A 22103-nucleotide genomic window follows, 5' to 3' on the forward strand; every position below is an offset into this window, starting at 1 on the left:
TCCCAACAGTGAGCATTCTTACTGGGAACAACTGTATTTTCTTCATCGCTGTCTCAAGATTTGGCAGACTCATCAGTATCGCCACTACCCATAACTAATGCAGGAGTATCAGCTTCAGGATCACACTCAACAGCAAAGTCGCTTACGTCATTTCCACGACAGAGTTCTTCCAACAGTGCTTCCCGTATAGGATCTCCCATTAGTAAAATGTCATTTCTACCTGTCATTTTCACATAAATGAACTTAACACTCAGTGTGAGAACAGTTACACGATGTGTGGTCCAGGGTCACAGTGACCCTTCGGATAATATTCCTGTCAAATTAATTGAACAACAGTGACTCACAACTTCGAAAATCCGTCCTCTGCTAGGTCTCACTCAATGCTGAATTTGCATTGGCGGCAGCGGGCTGCGTATGTGCGTTGGAGAATGCACTGTAGCAAACAAAAAACTCCAGGGTCAGACTGACCCAGGTGTACACTTGTGGGGTTAAAAGAGGGGTAAAAGCCGCAAATTCTGTATAGAATCTGTTAGGGATTGCATTGGTCTCTCGAGCTTCGTTCAGTTTTAGCGATGTTGGCTGGTTCTCAACGTCACTGACCTTAATCTCTGTATCACTAATATTTTAAGTGGTGCGAGACCTAAATTGAGTCAATATTTTTGGAACCTCCTTGTTAAAAGAACCGTTGAATGCGGAGTTAAGCGCTTTTTTTTAATTTTTGATGCAGTCTGTTTCCGTTCCTTTGTCATCCACTAGTGTCTCTATACTAACTTTGGTGCCACTGACAGCTTTTACATGAGACCAGAATTTCTTTGGGTTTTGTGTGAGATCTTCGCATAACATTCTGTTACGGTAGTCGTTGAAGCCTTCATACATTGCACTGTTGACAGCCAAATGCGTTGCATTTAACATCGTTCTGTCCATCGCCCCATGCTTTGTTTTACTTCTGTTGTGCAGTAGTTGCAATTTTTTAGCAGTTTCATTACAAGTATTATAATGAAGCAATCAAGAAAAAGTTTCCACGAATCCACCACAAATTTAACAGTTGTTTATTCATCTGCGTTACTCTTCTGTCGGGAGTCGGCAATTAACTCTAGCACAGACTGGTCGATGGTAGTCAACATGAACGCGATGACCGGATATTGTACTCCGTAAGCATCTTGCTTTGTAGAATGAGATTTTCACTCTGCAGCAGAATGTGCGCTGATATGAAACTTCCTGCAGGTTAAAATTGTGTGCTCAGCGAGACTCGTCCGCAGCTCGTGGTCGTGCGGTAGCGTTCTCGCTTCCCACGCCCAGGTTCCCGGGTTCGATTCCCGGCGGGGTCAGGGATTTTCCCTGCCTCGTGATGACTGGTTGTTGTGTGCTGTCCTTGGGTTAGTTAGGTTTAAGTAGTTCTAGGGGACTGATGACCATAGATGTTAAGTCCCATAGTGCTCAGAGCCATTTGAACCATTTTTGAACCGAGACTCGAACTCTGGACCTTTGCCTTTCGCGGGCAAGTGCTCAAGTGGTAGAGCACTTGCCCGCGAAAGGGGCAGGAAGTTTCATCTAGTTTTATATTTTATTAATGGACGTAACAGCTTCCAAGTTGGAAAGAGATGCAAGGAAAGCTGAAACTGAATCACGTATGTGCCTACCAACAAATAATTTGCTCCGAATCCAGAGCGGCTTCCAGTAGGGAGCGAAACTTCAATACCTCCAATTTTCACTGTTTTTCTTCTTCACAGCAAAATTTATTTTATTTAACTAAAAATGGCTGTACATGAATATCGATTCAGGTTACGTTCTCTAGCCAAACAGTAAAAAATATAGTAAGAAATGCCATTCGAACTCTTTATCAACGATTTTCATTTTAATTTATGGCTGGAAAGGATCGGAATTACTAAGTCTTCGTTTTTTCGAAGACTTGGTTCAAATGGCTCTGAGCACTATACGACTTAACTTCTGAGGTCGTCAGTCGGCTAGAACGTAGAACTAATTAAACCTAACTAACCTAAGGATACCACACGAATCCATGCCCGAGGCAGGATTCGAACCTGCGACCGTAGCGGTCGCTCGGTTCCAGACTGAAACGCCTAGAACCGCATGGCCACTCCGGCCGGCTTTCTCGAAGACTGTTAGGCTGCTGGCCTGATATGTAGAAATACAGTGTGTGTTTTTGATGATTCTAACGAACAGGTACATCCGGAACAGATCCTACGTTGTGATCTGTATAATTGGTTTATTCGGAAACGGATGCTTTCTACCAAACCGTCAGGGAGTTTGTGTCTATTAACTAATTTTCCAGGTCCTTCGCTGTCTCTGACAGAACTACCAGGTTGACGTCATACATGTTTTGACTTGTTCTTCGTGGTGTTTTCTTTTCAAATGCCTACTTTGTTTCCTTTATTGCTTACTTAATGTACAAACTGAATAATGTAAGGGAAAGGCACATCCCTGCCTCACTGCCATCTCAGCTACTCTAGAGGCATGCAGCCAGCCACGCTTCCCACGGCTCGGCATACATCTGCAAATAGACGACACTGTGAGCACATGGAACTCGGGAATGCTCTAAGATTGGCAGGCGGCTGGCCGCAACCTTCAGCTCGCTGAAACTTCACGCCCAAGTCACTTTAATCGAAGCAGAATGCGTTGAGCATTCAGATGTAAATAGATGTTGTATCTGGCCTGTGGAAAGTGACCAGACCACTCAGTCGATTTAAACCAGTTGAGTGCCCGCACACTACAGAAGAGGGCCCCGTACTGTTACGAAGGGTTCCCTCGCGTCCGGCTGCAGGTGGCAAGGTGAGCGGGTGGACATCGTACCGGTGAATGGCGGTCGTAGTACGCTGCGAGCCAAAGCCACGTGACTGGTGGTTGGTGAGGGGGGGGGCGTGGCCTTGGGTTGGCTGCGGTCACGCGGCGTGCTGCAGCCTAGCGTGGCCCCACCCGACGGCCGCTGCGTGCTGCGCCCCTCCCGAAAGGCGCTGAACGAGGCGCAGGACACTGGATCCAAACTTCTGCATCTATTAAATGCGGTTGGTTTAGCGTCAACTCTGTGCTAGGGCGAAAACTTTTTTTAAAATTGGCTTTCGGGAAGTCCCCCATAGAACCATCCCAATAGTTGAATGTCAGTTGCGACGATACGAACGTAAGGGCAACACATCACCCTGTCCCCGATCGGAAGATCTCCGACCCGGCCGGGAATCGAACCCAGGCTCCTTCGGGTAGTAATCCGCCGCGGTGAGCGCGTTGCTGTTGAGATGGAAGAGAAATGCTCTTCCTGCAATATTACGGATTATTCCCGGATGTCGGATGAGGCGAACGATTGGTTTTTTACGTCTTGGATGTTACTAGCCTATTTTCGCCTTCACGATATCCACGGGAAGCTTTTTTTAAAAAAAACAAACGAGATGTGGTTCCCTGTTAAGTTCTGTTCATCAAGGACTGAGTTCTGTTCCTGACAGAGCTTTATGCTGCATGTGTATTCTGCGCAGTTGTATTCGCTGTGTAATTTGCTATAAGATCCATCCCTGCCAGAATGAAATGTTATGTAACTTATGACGTTTGCGCCGCAGGAAAAGCAATTCAATAAGGAACGCATCTGATGAAATTCGACCACAGAATAGGAACAGGATCTGGAAACACAACTTTAATCCTAGAACACTAAAAGGGGAAGACGTTACTTTGTTACCAAAGCATCGTATATTTTATTACCCCATATTTTATTCAAATGACGCCATAATTTATAGTTTATGCACTAGTTAATTACAATTATATGGTCTCCAGTGATACGTCACATACAAAATAAGTACAAAGTGCCCTATTTCACACCCGTACTGACAGTACCAGATTGGTGGGAACCACGAATTGGTACCAACTGCAATCCTAAATTTTACGAGAGTTTACTAATCTATGGTTAAATAAGACTACTGCCATTTGTAAAATAAAATAATAATAATAATAATAATAATAATAATAATAATAATAATAAAAGAATAAAGGATTGGTGCGTTGTGCACAGAAACGCGTAAGACGAAACAGTTACCACTAGCTTTCGAGCTCTTGATCTTTTGCTAGGTAAGTGGTTGTATTTCCCTTATTTACGTATTTTTCCAGCCAGGAATTTCCATATTTGTTACAAAACGTTTTAAATACTTTTTTGTTTTTGTTGTTCTCAGAGAACCGCGTTACTAAGTAATTTGTTTAATAATTTACAAATCCAGTTCGTCTCATAATCAGTTTAATCGCTCGTAATGAATTTCAAATAGGTCAGCTTAATTGTGCAGTTAGATACAATGGCAACTCTAGACCATTTGTTTGTTTTTTCTCTCTAATAGCGGAATCGAACTATCAACAAAAAAGTGGATAAAACCTGCTCTTCTACTGAAGGAAAAACATGAGAAGTTAGGCAGAGATGTGATCCTTATCTGTGACTCTGCGTAAAGTCAATTTGAGTTTACTCACTAGATTATTACTCAATATTTTATTAAAAACTTATTATATAATTTCTGCGATGGTGGAAAGCGAAAAATAAACGAGATACTATCTGGTACATTCACAAGTAATGCGATTCGTTTCAGATTAAATTGTCATGTAATATTTTGTGTAATGTAATGTCTTGCATAGACACCTTTTATTAACCTGACACGTTCCACACCGTTACGAAGTGTCCTATTCATGATCTGTGGAACGAGTACTAATCTAATCTAACGACTGAAGTCGTAGGCTACCTTTTACGCCGCCTGCCCTAGAAGGTGCCGCACTTTTTACAGGCGATCGACGATGAGTTCTGCACTTCACTTGGCCAACGCTCGACGATTCGTACGGAAGCTGAGCCTACGTAAGGCTTGAAAACTTTTTTGTTCTTTTACTTCGAACTTGTAACTACCTCGTGCAGCAGCTAGCTGTTGCCCACGTAAACGGGGCCGGTGGCCATTTAAATCGTTCTGAGGCAGTCATTACGGGATTTAAATGCCCTCCGCTGCAGCCACTGCCTATACAAGGACAAGGACTGCGTCTCACTGGCGCTGCGCCAGTAGGTAGGAGGGCGGGAATGTGCGCTTTGTCGACCTCGGTGCTCTAGGGATAGTGTTGTTGCTCCGGAAGGTGGAGATCAAATGGTTCAAATGGCTCTGAGCACTATGGGACTTAACTTCTGAGGTCATCAGTCCCATAGAACTTAGAACTACTTAAACCTAACTAACCTAAAGACATCACACACATCCATGGCCGAGGCAGGATTCGAACCTGCGACCGTAGCGGTCGCGCGGTTCCAGACTGAAGCACCTAGAACCGCTCGGCCACACTGGCCGGCAGGTGGAGATCGTGCGTTCGAGTCGTCCTTCTCCAGTTGCGAGTGTAGGTCATAATGTTCCGTTATTATGTGTGTCAGTACATATTACAGCGAGACAGAATTAAAATTATCTATGGGTATCTAAATATTGGTGGGCAACGGCGTACAGCCAGCAAATAATTTAAAAAATAATAAAAAGATCTACTTTTCGAAACGTGGATACATTAAGGATTGACGTTTTTATAATTCCGAGAATATTTCATTCTGTACAAAAAAATATGCTGTAACTCACTGGTAAATGTATGATAAATGAGAAAATAAAAATTTTGTGTTGACTTTTATGAACCTTAGGACCGCCAACCACGTTCGTTTCCCCCTCCCTCCCCATACAGGGAGAGACATAGGAGTTGCTTGATCTTCAGCACTGTCAATTCTGAGCAGAAACATTCGATCTTTCTGGCGTTGTTAAATTGTTATTGTTGACTTAATTTTTGTCATCTATCTTCACTATCATTTTCGTTACGATATTTGTTTTTTTACTGAGGGGCCAGTATGTAGTTTTTCGTCCACGTTTATGAATAGGTGTTTACTTAATAGTGAATTTCGTGTCTGGCTCAAAATGCCGAAACTCACGGTGGCGTGGAAATGGAAGAAATAATATGAGTGTGTAAAAAGTGACCATCAAAATAAAGTCAATGCAGTATACCATATCTGCAGAAATGGTTATTAACTAATAATGATAAATACTTCTCGGGCAAGAAAAGTACGACGAGTGACAGTATAAGCTTAAACGCTTAAAAACAGTTAAAAAATTAATCGTATTTGATTACTGATCATGGCACCTGAGCCTTTACGGTAAGAAAATTATCGGTGATGGATGTACACCAGCAGGAATAAAGCGACAGCCTTTCAATAAATGTAAATGAAGTATTTGTTCATTTATTGGAACATAAAATTATAATGTATCGCGAGTTATTACCCTTTTAAAACCAACCAAAAGTATATATTTAATGCTGTCAGTGCGAAAAAAATCTTGTTCAAATAAATAAATACAGTTATGTAAGGTTTGAGGACATCTAATTTCTGGAAATATACTTTTTATTCCCCCCTGCTTGAAATAAGATACAATGTCTCTGAAAAAAGTTTTCAGCCCTAGTCAAGACTCAAGTATAATCGAAAAAGACAAAAAAGTCTGGATCTACATCCATATCCTCCAAACCGCCGTGAAGTGCATGGCAGAGAGGGTACGTCCCATTCGGTCAGTTATTAGGACATTTCTCATTCCATTCCCGTGTGGAGCGTGAGAAGAATGGCTGTTTGGATGCCAATGTGCGTGCTGTAATTAATCTAGTCTGGCGTACTGGAAACTACACCCATTGAAACTTGCACCCAGTGAAATTTCCGCCCAGAAAGGGTCTAGGAAGGGTCCGCTAATTGCCTTGCCCGGCAAGTACAAGAGCTACGGACGCTACCTAGAGGTTTATGAGCTCGCATTTTTAAGCCATACTATACAGCACGCTGCGAACTGAGAAGGGCATTGTTAAGGGTGCATCGACAGCTTTCTCCAAGAAATCCATACACGCCACACAGCCATGGAACAACTTCAGAAACGAAATTTCCCATGATTATACAAAAATCAATTGACAATTATTCCCGTTAAGATTTTTCTTAATTTCGTGTTTTTTCAATAGCTTTATGCAAAGGAATTATTTTTTTTCAAAAGCCAAATTAATTAAGAATTATCTTGGGTGTACTATGAGTCAAGCACGGCTATCTAATTGTGCAGCTACACAATAAAAATGGGCTAGCGAAAGATATTGACTTTGATGAGGCAACTTCAAAATTTGCAGCTGAAAAAGAAGGAAGAAATTCTGAGCTACGTGCTAGTCACGTGTCACTAAGGAGATCTTCGGTTACCTGTCTGGCTTTCCTAATAATCAGTTAAACTGTGGTTTGTTTTAAAGCCTTTAACTTAATTCATTTTCATTCATAAAAAAACTGTTTGCGAAGTAGTTAACATTATACTTTGATTATTTAATCACGAATATGAGGAAACTACTAAGCACAGATGTTGTACTTAATGCTTTTGTGACGCTGGAAAGTTGTGTGTGTGTATGTGTGTGTGTGTGGGGGGGGGGGGGGGGTGACAAATCAAAACTCTACATCGAGTAACAAACTACCTAACTACGCCACTGTGTGGACGTCAGTCTGATCAGAAAAAATATTGGATGTGTAGGTAACCAAGTAGGGTATTCTCGGTACAGTTCTGTAGAAATTCGAAATTGATCACAGCAAATATCGCCAAGACATTCAATAACATTTAAACAGCTCGTGAGTCGTATCCTCACGTCATTAGAATATGTGTATGTGTCTAGAAATTCTATAAAGTGAATGTCAAGTTCACTCACAGAAACAAAGTTTACATTCCACTGATGTGTTTCATTTTAGCTCATCATCCATTCATCGTCATTAACAAACTTGCGAAAACATATTTTGCGTTTGATGTTTTACGTCACACTGACTGTTGTTATCATTAGAGATATACATTCATCAGCCTGTACATTTTGACCACCTACCTAATAGCCGGTATGTCCACCTGTGGCACGGATAACAGCTGGAGGTCGCTGGAGGGAGTTGGCACCTACATCTGCACACACGTCACCTAATTCCCGTAAATTCCGAGGAAGGGAGCGATGAGTTCTGACGCCACGCTCAGTCACATCCCAGATTTGTTCGATTGGGTTCAGATCTGGCGAGTTGAGGAGCCAGCACACCAATTGGAGCTCGCCACTCTGTTTCTGGGACCACTCCATCACACTGCTGGTCTTGTGACATGGCCCATTATCTTGTTGAAAAAGGCAAACATGCTCGTCATGGAAGGGTGTGCGTGGTCTGCATGCAGTGTACGATACTCCTTGGCCGTCATGGTGCCTTGCGCGAGTTCCACTAGACCTTATGGGTGCCCACGTGAATCTTCCCCAGAGCATAATGGCGCCTCCGACGTTTGTCTCCGTCCCGCAGTATGCGTCAAGGCGCTGTTCCCCTGTAAGACGACGGATTCACGCCCTCCCATCGGCATAATGAAGGAAATATCTGGATTCATGAGACAATGCGACGCTCCGCCACAGCGCCAACGTCCAGTGACCATGGTCACGTGCCCATTCTGAGCCGAAGCTGCCCATGTTGTGGTGTTAACATTGGCACATGCATGGATCGTCAGCTGCGGAGGCCCATCGTTAGGAGTTTTCGGTGCACTGTGTGTTCAGACACACTTGTACTGTATCCGCAGCTCGCGTTCTAGTGGCAAGCGTAGCTGCCTTTGGATCACGGGGACCCGTGTTCGATTCCCGGCTGGGTTGGGGATTTTCTCTGCCAGGGGACTGGGTGTTTGTGTTGTCCTCATCATTTCATCATCATCATCATCATCATCATTCGTGAAAGTGACTAAAATTGGACTGTGTAAAGATTGGGACTTTGTACGAGCGCTGATGACCGCGCAGTTGAGCGCCACACAAACCAAACATCAACACTTGTTCTCTGCCCGGCATTAAAGACTGATGTTAGTTCCGCCACAGTTCACCGTCATTCCTGTTTTACCAGTCTACGCAGCCTACGACGTCTGACATCTGTAATAAGGGGTGGCCGCTGAACCCCATGACGTCTGGACGTTGTTTCACCTTGCTCTTGCCACAAGTAGAAGACATTCACGACTACACCAGACGGGTTGTGCAGTGTCTGAAATGCTCGTGTTGAGCGTGCGGGTCCTCGGTCAAACTGAGATAGATCGCGCGCCTCCCCCATTCAACATCGTGCATCACGGTCACTGATACTGCATGCACCTTGCGTGTGTCTTGACTAGCAGTCATTACGCGCCAGGTGACGCTGCTATCGCCAGGACGGGTTTATATCGATAATAGGTCGGTGGTCATAATGTTTGGCTGAGCAGTGTAGCTTCCGCTCAGATTTGTGGTTCTAGGAGGGGGAGAAGGCAACCGTAGCCTCCTTAGGGAACCATCCCAGCATTTGCCTGGAATGATCGAGAAATTGTGGAAAACCGAATTCGATATGGCCGGCCATAGAATTGACCCAGATTTTTGAAAATAATCAGTTTTTCAATACACTTTATCCAGGCTTAGGCCTGTTAAAATCAGCTTATAAGCGTCATCAGTGTATCTTTCCTGATTTTTTTTAAGTTGCTGTGTATGTTTTGTACATGTTCCTGTCTATATACAAAAAATGGTTCAAATGGCTCTAAGCACTATGTGACTTAAGATCTGAGGTCATCAGTCCCCTAGAGTTAGAACAACTTAAACCTAACTAACCTAAGTCCATTACACACATCCATGCCCGAGGCAGGATTCGAACCTGCGACCGTAGCAGCAGCAGCACGGTTCCGGACTGAAGCGCCTAGAACCGCTCGGCCACAGCGGTCGGATGTCTGTATACACCTCCTGATAAACTTAGTCAAGTTTCGTAGGTAGGAGACAGCTTTCAAACAAGCCCTGAGCCCACTATCGTCTTCGTACTATTCTACTATTGTTTCCTACCTTTCATCCCGTTTCATGTAGACCGTATTTTTTGTTATGAATCTCACCTGCAATGAAGCATTGGCAGAAACAGCAACACAGCAAGGCTCCACAACAGCTAGAAAAATACTGCTAAAAACTAACTACAGTTGGTGCAGGGAAAGTAGGTTCATAATCTTGATACAGAATGCCAATGAAACACATGACTCAACCTTTAAGTACTGAAGTTTCAGTTAGGAAGGAACCTATCAAAGAAAACAATTATAAGCTCTAATATGAAAATTGATGTAATATAACAACTTTCATGGTACAGTAAATTAACTCAGAAAAGTAATCAATGGAATAATTATCAAAAAGCCCACTGTGATGAGGGTGAAGTGGACCAACAGTACAAGTCTACAGAAATAAAGATAATCTTTTTACCTAATCGGGTAATAGCTTGCTTGTTCTTCATTTCAAAACCTTTTCTATGTCCGTATGATATCCAACCACTGTCCTGAGGCGTCATTCCTCGTCGTAATAAATCTGCAACTCACATGACTCCGTAAAGTGCGTCTATGCATTACACTGTACAGTCAACGAATCCCCGCCTGCTGCACCCCGCAGGTATCCACTACTGACTGTCAAGAATTCTACGACTCCACAGTGCTAACAACAATTCTTCAAATATATGATTTTCCTCTACAAATATTAACACATCCAATAACATAAAAAATAGCCATCTTATAGGTGTGGTGACTGAAACTCAGAAAATATTCACGTAAATGCGGAAACCCTCATGGACTTATATATCGCTTGTCTCGCAATAGTGAAACTACGCAAAACCGAAGAGTGGTTGAAAAAGAGTCTTATAGCTGACGTGGCCGCAGACACTAGTTACATTCGGTTGCTTCATTCGACTGAAAAAAAAACAACGGAACGAAAAACAATCGCCTGGCCAATGTTGTTGAAAACCAGTCACTTGCCCCACCACTATGGGACAGAATTTTGCGGAGCTGTTACATTATAAATGCTTGATCAAGATTCACACATGTTACGTCGTTGAAGTCCTCTTCGGTTGCTCTTTCCAATGCCATAGAAAAAAAAGTATGTAGTTTCGTTCTTTAAAACAATTCTGGTGTCATTACTCGGTAGCTGTAAATGGTACTAATTACTTCCTAGGTCAGCGCGACAGGTTACCCAAAAGCTACCACAAACATTACGTCCGTGCCTTATTTAATGACATGAAATCCAGTTGATGATGGACGTATGATGCTCCAAACATCTTAGTGGGAAATATTGTCTGATTAGTGTGACTGGTTAGGGCATTTTTGTATTTTCAACTGAGAATGCAGTTAGTAGACCTCGCAGTGTGACTCACGCCACGTTCACTTGGCGGGGCAGCTGCTTTTTGCCGGCCTTGACACGTCGGCGCGCTCGCTACTGCGCAGATGCCGGGCGACCCCGGGGCGGGAACACGCTGCTCGCGCATGCTACTTCCCTAGTCTGCATACATACTTGTGTGGGACACGTGCGTAAACAGATACAGAGCACTCAACCCGAGGGCTATTGGCTTCTCAAGGCTACGGCGCAGTTCATGGCGCTTCGCATCCACCTGCCGGCCGCTCCTTCAACTCGCATAAAGATGTGCTCTGGCACTTAACACTGCCCAGTCACAGTACTACTTACTACTACTACTACTACTACTACTTCTAGTAGTAGTAGAAGATTTATTCGTCCGTTGATTCACTGTTACAAGGATATTGGACATGTCCAACATAGTTAATGTATACTATGGGATCAAAGGTATACGGATATCTATTAGTGGACATTAATATGGCGTGTGTCTACGTCCGTCTGTATGTCGCCTTGGACTGCTGGGGAAGCAATGAATGAGGTGTCTGAATGTCTGTGGAGGCATGGCACCCCTTTATTCCTCATGAGCCGAAACCAAAGTAAGTAGAGATATAGGACGCTGTGGTCTGTAGCGAAGTCGACGTTCTAACAATCTAACCTGTCCTAGAGGTGACCCACTGGGCTCATATCATTAGGCTGAGCAGGCTAGTCCTTCTCAGAAATGTTATTGTTCACAAATTATTGCCTCATAGGTGCCGCTTTATGACAGGGTGCGTTGTCATCCTGATACAGTCATCGACTCCGAACTATTCCTCTAATGAATCCTGTACACAAAGCTGTAAAATTTGTTAATATCCTTATGCGTTCTGCGTTTTCCTACGCGCAATGAGGGGATCACATCCTAACCGCGAAGAACAACCCCATCTCCTCCATATAAGGTAACGTTCTGCAGTCATTTACCAATCCAAAACGCGTCCATCGTACTGTCACAATATATTACGTGATTCATCACTCCAAATCACTCGTTTCCAGTCATCCAATGTCCATTTGCGTTCCTCTTCACACCACATCAAGCGTTGTGTAGCATTGACAACAGAAATGAATGTCGTTATGAGAAGCTGCTGAACCATTGTATTCCATTAACACCCTACGCACAGTCATTGTACCATCTGGACCGTACTTTGAAACTCAAGAGTGATCCCTTCCGTTGATTTAGTGCGATTTTTACAACCACCTGCCACAGTGCTCGACAGTATCTGTCCGTCAGTACATGAGATCCAACTGGTCTTGGTTTGGCTGTGGTTGTTCCTTCACAATCGCATCACCAGTAGTCCAGTTGGGCATCTTTAGAAGGGTTGAAATTAGGCTTGTTGATAAAATATCGATTACTGATACTTTTTCCAAAATATGTCGATATATATCGGCGACATTCTTTTGTAACCGATATGTCGATATCAAAATGACAATATCGAATGCCGATATTTTTATTTTATATTTTTAACAATATTTGATATTTGAAATTGCTCTTTTGCAGTTGTAGTAGAACATAATTTTATTTTCACTGTGTGAAGAAATCTTACTGCGTTTTGAACATTCGTTACGTCCAACCTTTCTCTTTGACTGTGTGAAGCAAATATATGTGGCACAAAGTAGTAGTCCGATTGCACTGCGGGGGTGGCGATGTGAATGGAATAACAAGATTTCCGCTGTGAAGAAATAGCATGACAGTAGCGTTAAAAAACAAATTTAACGCAATTACTGTGCTGTTTTTTGACATCGTCATTCTTCAAAAACAGTTACTGAAAATGATCAACAAAAATCTAAATGACAAGAATGGTCTTCGCAGTGAGCGGAGACGTGTTAGAGGAAATGCTTACATATTCTGCGCTCGGCCCTACCAATGAAAACTGCAACCATTTAGCTTCGCCACGCAATTTTGACACTACAGCTGCTAGACCGTTGGCGTCGGAAATGCAGTTACCATTTTTAGCAAAGTGGTTGTCGCCAAGCGCAAACGTGCATAGTTTTCCTGTCAATTCTTGCTCTAAGGGGGATAGGCAGGCTGCAAGTTTGTTGATGTACAGAGTATGTAATAATAAATCAACACTTAAATATAAAGATCTATAACTAGCGGTATATTTCCAATGTGCAGTCGATATTTTTATAGGCAGGTACGTCGATACGTTTCACGTCTATATATCGATACTTATCTTCAATAAATCTCCGATCAGAAATAATATTTTTTAAATGTCGATGTACACGATTCCAGATTTTTAAAAATATCAACAGTCGTAGTTAAAATGCCCTTCACAGATTTCTTACGCAGGTTACACCCAATGTCTAGCGCTATTTCGATATCAATGAGGTCTCCTGACGGATCGATCTTGTTGCTGCTGCTTCTCTACTGACTGCAAAATATTCCCCGCCGCCTTTTGTACTGACGGGTCCGCCTCCCGTGATATCCAGTAGTGAGTTTTGCCTTACGTGGCGCTGGCCGGATGAATCAGGTCCGATAGTGTTTACAGACATTTAAACATTGACAGGCCTAGTTTGACAAGGGAGGGACAGGTAATCTGCCGCGGCGTTAGACTAGGAAGCAGAAGTAGAATACCAGCAGTAATTTAGGCAAACCTTGGAAAACATGAACCAGCATTGCCGGTTGAAGATTATAACGCATCCTCCCGAATGCAAGGCCACTCTGTTTAAAACGGTGCAACCCCGTTCTTTTTATCCCTAGTGTAGAATACTGTTTTGCAAAGTAGTTATTTAGTAATGTAAAACGCTAGTGCTGCACTGTTAATTTATTTCGTGATGTAACGCTACACACACTATCAGCAGACATCAAGATCATAGCGACAATTTTTCGTTTCCATTTTGTGGACCGAAATCTCCCATTGACTTGCCTCCTGAAAAACTGCATGAGTCAGCATCCCTCTGCAGCAGGGGTTCCCAAATTTTTCCTCTAGCGGAACATTTCTAGAAGCCTGGTAATTTGATGGAACACCGTGTTTAATTTGAAGTTTAATAAAATTGTAAAAACTGATAAAAACTTATTTATTCAGTGATTACTTCAATTTTAATTCATGACTAATAACACAGAAATCATAATCTTTTAAAAAAATAAAGTGCCGAGAAGCCGCCCAGTTATTTACAGTTTTTTGCGGGGCACTTACGTCGCGCAGAACGCACTTTGAGAAACCCTGCTCTGCAGTGAGTTAGTTTTGTACCCAGAAAGACAATGAAACGTTCATTTTATACGTTGCAATGCTTTAAGATTGAAGTTTTCGAGAAAAGGGCGATTGTAGTGCGAAAGTGTTGTGTGAAGTGCCAGAGATGTTTTATTACTATTCCTTGCGTTAATTTTTTTTTTTTTTTTTACCAAACCCCTATTTACGTAATCTTCACTGTGTAGAGTACCATTACCTGCTATATCCGCTGTAATCGCCGCTCCCACACAGTAGCTAGTAAAAGTGAGCCAGTCAACGTGCTCTGAAATCTCTACGGACATTTAGGGCCGCGCTGTCTTCGATGTTTCCCGCAGCCGTTAAAAGATGGCGGCTTGGAGGACTGAGCGAAAATCACTGACGAAGTAAGTATACACCTAAACATCGCACCGATTTTGCTTACCTTTCGTACGATTATAGTACGCACCTAGATGTAACAAATGATGCTGTAGTACGATGCGTTTCTGAAGCATTTTCTGGAAAATTGTGTTTCGAAGTCTTGCGAGCCTGGTGAATATCATAGGAGACCGCCAGCCGTCGAGCAATGGCGTTACGCGCCCGACCATTACAGTGGCGTTAGGAAACTCCTGGTTGGGGGGTTGTTTGGGGAAGGAGACCAGACAGCGAGGTCATCGCTCTCATCGGATTAGGGAAGGATGGCGAAGGAAGTCGGCCGTGCCCTTTCAAAGAAACCATCCCGGCATTTGCCTGGAGCGATTTAGGGAAATCACGGAAAACCTAAATCAGGATGGCCGGACGAGGGATTGAACCGTCGCCCTCCCGAATGCGAGTCCAGTGTCTAACCACTGCGCCACCTCGCTCGGTAAACTCCTGGGGACGCGTCTCTTGTTTTTGATTGTTCGTCACCATTTATCCCCGTTTGTGCGACATAGGACTTGCGTCGAAAAAATCAGATATCGTTTTAGTCGGTCTGTTTCCCCCCAAAATGATGCTTGTTGGATTTTTTAAGAAGCAAGTTTTGTAATTTAACCCCACAATTCCTCCACTTATTTTGCGCTCTTTCTTATTTATTGTTTTGCCCGATCATAGCTTTAATCCCACAACGCTCGAAATGTCATGCTTAAATGGTTCAAATGGCTCTGAGCACTATGGGACTTAACGTCTGAGGTCATCAGTCCCCTAGAACTTAGAACTACTTAAACCTAACTAACCTAAGGACAGCGCACACATCCATGCCCGAGGCAGGATTCGAACATTAAGTTATTGTAGATATCTGATCTGTTAGACATTGTGTTACAAATATGCAGATCCTGTTGTGGCAGCAAACTGATAATTGTTTATTATCTATCGTACCTTGGAGTTTAAGAGTTAAGTTCCACAATTAAATATGATGGAGAAGATGGTTTATGATGTGTGAGGAGTGAGGATGGCAGCTACAGTAGTTAGTTCAGCAAGTAAGCGAACAGTACGCAGGGTAGGGGACCTCGTATCGACCAAAAATTTCCATTATGGGGCTGCGGCAGAAGTTTCTTTGGTATTGACGATTTATTTGGGTATAAATATGCAACCAATCGCTTTTTTTATTTTTGATACGATTTTTTTCTGTGCCTTTGACTAGTTTTTGAACCACTGCGAGCTCGTTGTTCGATGAAGAACTTCATGTGGACCATTTGCAACTAGACGCTGTGGTCGTGGTGCTGGGGGAAATGACGGAAATTTATTGGTGCCGAGAGATTTATTAAATGAAAAGATTGTTAACGTTTTGGTTACAGGGCACTGCGTTGTGGTATCCTCGTCAAATACTTCCTCATAATATACATATTCAGGTTATACATGGACATACACAATATTTAGCTGCACATACTCACAGTAAGTAAACACTGAATGTAGTACAGAGACTATGAATAGGTTAGATATCGCACTGATACATGGGAAATTTGTCTGGTAAGCGAATATGTTTGGGCGTGACTGGCGATGCTGTTTTGTCCGACTAACGTACTATTGTAGTTGTTCTGTTACACTGAGCCATTCATTTCTTCAATGATGTCAACTCCATAGCAATGTTTGAGGCAACAGCTTTGTGTATTTGCTGTATGAAAAAAAAAGTTATTTGAGAGGAAATTAGGTTTAAAATTTAACTTTTTTTCTATTCAGCATTTCCTTATTCCATACTTACTGACATGTGGTACCTGTTAGTATAAAAGTTCATTCAACCTCAATGTACACAAGCAAAAATTAAAACATGATGCCTGTAGACTCAGTTATTACTAATATTATACCTCAAGATACCACATGCCGACTGTCTCACTGCAGAGCTGTTTCTGCAGTGTAATTTACTATAGTAATGGCATTACGATACTTCCAGTGTAATTGATTTAATAGTCTAGCTTTACCCAGTAAACCTGAGAGAAAATCCGTGTCTTACACAACCAGCCATGGATGGGAAATTAAAGCGTGCTTACCTTCGGCTGTTCAAATAATTAACTCCACCCAATTTAATTACTAGCAGCACCCTTTAGTATAACGTGTGTGAGCTGGAACGAATCAGTTTAAATACATACACTTGTCGCAGATTGGCTGTCGTTTTATGGCCGTAGCTCCAAATATGCTCATTTTCGAGATATCGTTATCTGGAAAATTTTGATCTAATCAGTGACTAGTACCCTCCCTGCCATTACCTGTGTCAGCTGTTGTTTGCAGACGCATTATATCATTACTGTTTGAAAAACTGTTACGAAGTGGAGCCTCCGTCCTGTGGTGCAAGTGTCCTGCTCGGCCCTGCCTACCACACGGCTTCACAAGGACTCTGGGGTCCAGCCCCTAAAGATAGAAATCAGCAGCACGCCTGCTGCCGTCGGCTTTTTCTCTTTGACGACCTGTACCAAATTCAGGAGAGTGCTCTCTGCTTGAAGAATTTTATGGTGGAATAGGCCTGCCCGAAAAACAGTTTTGTATTCGTTCGCAGATAGCGTTCGCCGCCTGCGCGATGCAGATGTATGGGGACTAGTGGTTTCCGTTCGCGCTGCCTTTTTTGTGGCTGGGGAACATCTCCTTGGTCTCATGTAGCACGATTGTTTTATTTTCAGTACTAAGTTAATCACATTTTCCTTCAAACCTACAAAACATGTAATCCAATAAAGTTCCTATCATTGCAAATAATAAATGGTGAACTAAATTCCAACATTATACTTTAAAGTGTATATGTATATAAGGACCTAATACCATGTAAAATAACAAGTAGTCAAACCTTAATTTTTTATTTGATCGTTAATTTCCATTTACTGTCACGGGATTGCAGCGTTACCCTCCTACACCACCAGCTACGCTCTGCACAAGCAACTTGAAAAGTTTGGCGTCAGACAATAGCGCGTCTGTTATGCTAAGGCGTATGGCGATCCTAAGATTTAAATTAAAATTTAGATAGAGCCGTGCAACTTACATGGGTCAAAACACGTACCCACGGAGAGTGATATGCAAATAAACTTTCGCTGCATGAGAAAGCCCTCGCTCTCCCCCCCCCCCCCCTCCCCCCTGGACATGCGGAAGAGGAAAAAAAAGGAATTCACCATTGAAAGAAACACATTTTAAATTTCACATCAGGGGGTAACAATTATTAATAGCTTGAAAGACATCATGTTTACGCCAGTGACTGTTAAACTTTTTATTTCCACTGCTGTAATTTCGGCCTTAGGCCATTATCAAGTGCAGATGTTTTGGCTTTAAGCCATGTCTACTTTATACAAGGTGACACATTTATATGTCGTTGTCATTTGCTGTCATATACATTCGTAACTGTGCTAAGTAGTGCGAGCACACATGTCCATATATCGTAAAACAGCACAGTCTGTTTCACTGTATATGGACATGTGTGCTCGCACTACTTAGCAGTCTGCCGACCAATGATGGCACGCTCAACGGGTTTAGCCTGCGCGCACGCATCCGTTTTGTAATTCCAATCGCGCACATGTAAAATACTGCTTTGGATATCGGTAATGTTTGATTTTATTTGCATACTTCCTTCGCGGCGTCGCAGTTTTTACTTAGACAGATGTATACAACGTTAAGGGTTGGGACATAGTGAACACGTTCTCTTTACTTGAATATCTAATAGTCCGTTCAAAATAGACAACGCATAGTGCCTTTTAGTGACGCAGAAACCGTCTTGTATTTTTGTTTTTATTATACATTGCAGCCTCAGTCGCTCAAATGGAATAAAAAAAAATGGCTCTGAGCACTATGGGACTCAACTGCTGAGGTCATTAGTCCCGTAGATCTTAGAACTAGTTAAACCTAACTAACCTAAGGACATCACAAACATCCATGCCCGAGGCAGGATTCGAACCTGCGACCGTAGCGGTCTTGCGGTTCCAGACTGCAGCGCCTTTAACCGCACGGCCACTTCGGCCGGCAAATGGAATCATTACTGGTTTAGTCCGATTACCAAGTCGTAATCACTTGATTTGAATACGTTACATGGGAAACTAGTCAACTGAAGCGTTGAATTGGTAATAAGTCTAAACCGGCAATTATCGCATTTGAGTGACCTGAGGCTGAAATGTATGATTTTTTAAAAGAAGGCTGTGCACTCTGTTTGCAGGTAGTTGCTACCACCGATACGAAAGTTCAAGGAAGTTTTTGAAGAACACAATTCAAATTTATTCGAATTGATGATAAATTCATTGTGTGCTTTTTTTCCTTTGGTAGTTTCTCTTCCACTATAATGTCTTTCGAATGAAAACGTAAGTTTGCTTCCTTCGAATTTGACATATTGCGTACCATTTATGACAAATCATATCCGCAGTTTAGAAAAACTTTTTCGCAATACGGGTTATTTACATGACATTTTTCTTTACATTTTCAGATCTGAATATATCAACAGTGCATACGTTTAAATGCAGTAAACATTCAACGGCAATTTCTGTCTCTTACCACATAATTAAAGGTAACCTGAGTTGGTTCAAATGGCTCTGAGCACTATGGGACTTAACTTCTAAGGTCATCAGTCCCCTAGAACTTAGAATTACTTAAACCTAACTAACCTAAGGACATCACACACATCCATGCCCGAGGCAGGATTCGAACCTGCGACCGTAGCAGTCGCGCGGTTCCGAACTGAGCGCCTAGAACTGTAACCTGAGTTGGTTATTGGCCAGTAACAAGAGCAATCGCGCTGTAATGTTGATGTGACATTTGTGTTTATAAGTTTTACGTACTCAGCCAAGAGATTATCACCATCCACTTAACAGCGCATTTGTGCACCTTCAGATCGCAGTACAGCAGCGGTTGTGGGTGGCATGGATTCAACAACTACCTGGCAGATTTCCAGAAGTATGTGGCACCAGAAGTGTACGCACCGCTGACGCAATTAAACTACGGGACGATGGTTTGTAAGCGGGGAACGGACAGTCGATAGCGTCCCAAAAGTGTTTCATCTACTCCAGACTAGGCGAATTTGGTGGACAAGGCATCAACGTGAGTTTACTATGGTGCTCTTCTGACCTTGTGACACAGGTAGTTATCCGGCTGGAAGATGCCATTTCCCTCGGGGAACACAGCGAAGACGAAGGGATGCAGGGCGTCCACAGTAATGTTTACGTACTCTATAGCTATCGTTCTGTCTTAGATTACTACTACAGGTTCCATGGAAGAGCAGGAATAATCTTCCATTGCTTGTAATGCCTACACCTGTCTGCGGCCGTGGCGCAGTGAATGTTTCGAACATCCGTTCATCTGAGTAACGGCCGCGCGGGATTAGCCGAGCGGTCTAAGGCGCTGCAGTAATGGACTATGCGGATGGTCCCGGAGGAGGTTCGAGTCCTCCCTCGGGCATGGGTTTGTGTGTTTGCCCTTAGGATAATTTAGGTTAAGTAGAGAGTAAGCTTAGGGACTGATGACCTTAGCAGTTAAGTCGCATAAAATTTCACACACACACACACACACACACACACACACACACACACACACACACCTGAGTAACGGCGTATCGGTACACGACCATCGACTAGGCGTAACATGTAGTGTGATTCATTCGAGGAGAACACGTTTTCAATGATCTACAGACCAGTCTTTATGATCCTGTGCCCGTTGCAATCGTGTGTGATGACGTCGTAGGTTAACATGAGAACACGTATGGGGACGTCAACCGCGGAACCCCTTGTCCAACAGTGTGCGCTGAATGTTGTGCTCCGAAACACTTGAGCCTACACCAGCCTTGTAGACTGTCGTCAGATCTGCCACAGATCGCTTGCCGCCTATCCCGCTTCACAGAGCGGACGAGTCACTGTCCAGCTTCCACGTTCTGTGAAGTGACGTGGACGTTCAGCACCTTGTTCAACTGTTGGTTTCTCCGTTCTTCAACCACTTTTCGTAGACGCTCATGACAGTAGCACGCGAACAGCCTACCAGCTTCGCCGTTTCCAATATTCTTGTTACCAGGCGTCGGGCCATAACAATCTGCCTGCATTGTCGCTAGAATGATTCACCATTCGTCTCTGCTCCGCGTATGTACCACAAGGCTTGGGGTCCGGTACTCAGTATATTAAGCTCTCGCCGACCATCACATCCACCAGAGCAGGGAAATGCCGAGAGAATGTACATTTCGCAGAGTTTCAGTGCGGACGCTGAAAAACATAGGAGCACCATCAGAGGGTTCAGAGGGCGGCGGGAGTCGAACACACAATCAGCAATAAATAACTGCGCGAGGCCATTACAATTTAAGTCTTGCTGGAGTCCAGGCAGCGGGTACGTACAACACTACCTGTCGCACCACCCGATGAATACGGCTAGGTCGGTCGTCGAAATGTTGTGCATAATGTGACAACAACAACTCTACTGGACACCCGGAACAACACTGGCGGATAAGAATCGCAACAGCTAGAAGGAGTTTCGCGACATGGCGACAGTTCGTAGCCGTGTTTCTGCATCTGAAAGATTTCGCGGCAGTCGCGTTTGAGTGGCGCTAGTAGGGCCCCTATGAGGATGAAAATCAGGTTTGTTTTAAACAGACGATGTAACAGCCGTGAGCTTTAGTTACGTAAAAGATTGGACGTACTGAGTTGGTGTTAGTCAAGAATGCCTTTACGGCGACAAAGGACGCCAATATCGACACATCACTGAGTTTGAACGAGGTGTTGTAGCAGGCGTACGAGAAGCTACGATATTGCAGAAATATTTGGCAGGAATGTAGTCACTGCACATGGTTGCTGACAGCGGTGGTCACGAGAATCTATTGACGCAAGAAGACCAGGCTTCGGAGGACCACGTGGCAGTATCGAGATGGAAGACCATCGTGTTCGGCGTATGGCTCTGTCGCATCGTATTGTAACTGCAGCAGAAACTTGAGAAGCAATTAGCACCACAGTGACGCTACAAATCGGTTATTTCAAGGACAGTTTCGAGGCAGACGCCCTGTAGCGTGCATTCCACTGACCCCACACCACCACCATTTGCGACATCACTGGTGTCAAACGAGACCTCATTGGAGGGAAAGGTGGAAGTCTGTCGTATTTCCTGATGAAAGCTAGTTCTGCCCCGGTGCCAGTGATGGCCGCGTGTTGGTTAGGAGGAGTCAGTTGAAGACCTGCACGCAACCTGTCTGCGTATGACAGACACTGGACGTGCACCGGGAGTAATGGTCTGGGTTGCAATTTCGTATGACAGCTGGAGCGCTATGGCGGTTATACCAGTACCCTTACTGCAAATTTTTACGTCAGCCTGCTTATTCGAAATATTGTGCTGCCATTCATGAACAGCATTCCAGGTATATTTTCCAACAGGTTA

At 43.5% G+C, this 22103-nt stretch overlaps 1 long non-coding RNA gene across 1 annotated transcript in view; it reads left to right on the forward strand.

Moving 5' to 3' along the window:
• LOC124545079 overlaps positions 1 to 22103 on the forward strand; it is a 486583-nt gene that overhangs the window by 78285 nt on the left and 386195 nt on the right. The gene's annotated exons all lie outside the window — the stretch shown is intronic.

The sequence above is a fragment of the Schistocerca americana genome, chromosome 8, assembly GCF_021461395.2.
Source record: "Schistocerca americana isolate TAMUIC-IGC-003095 chromosome 8, iqSchAmer2.1, whole genome shotgun sequence".
Classification (NCBI taxonomy): domain Eukaryota; kingdom Metazoa; phylum Arthropoda; class Insecta; order Orthoptera; family Acrididae; genus Schistocerca; species Schistocerca americana.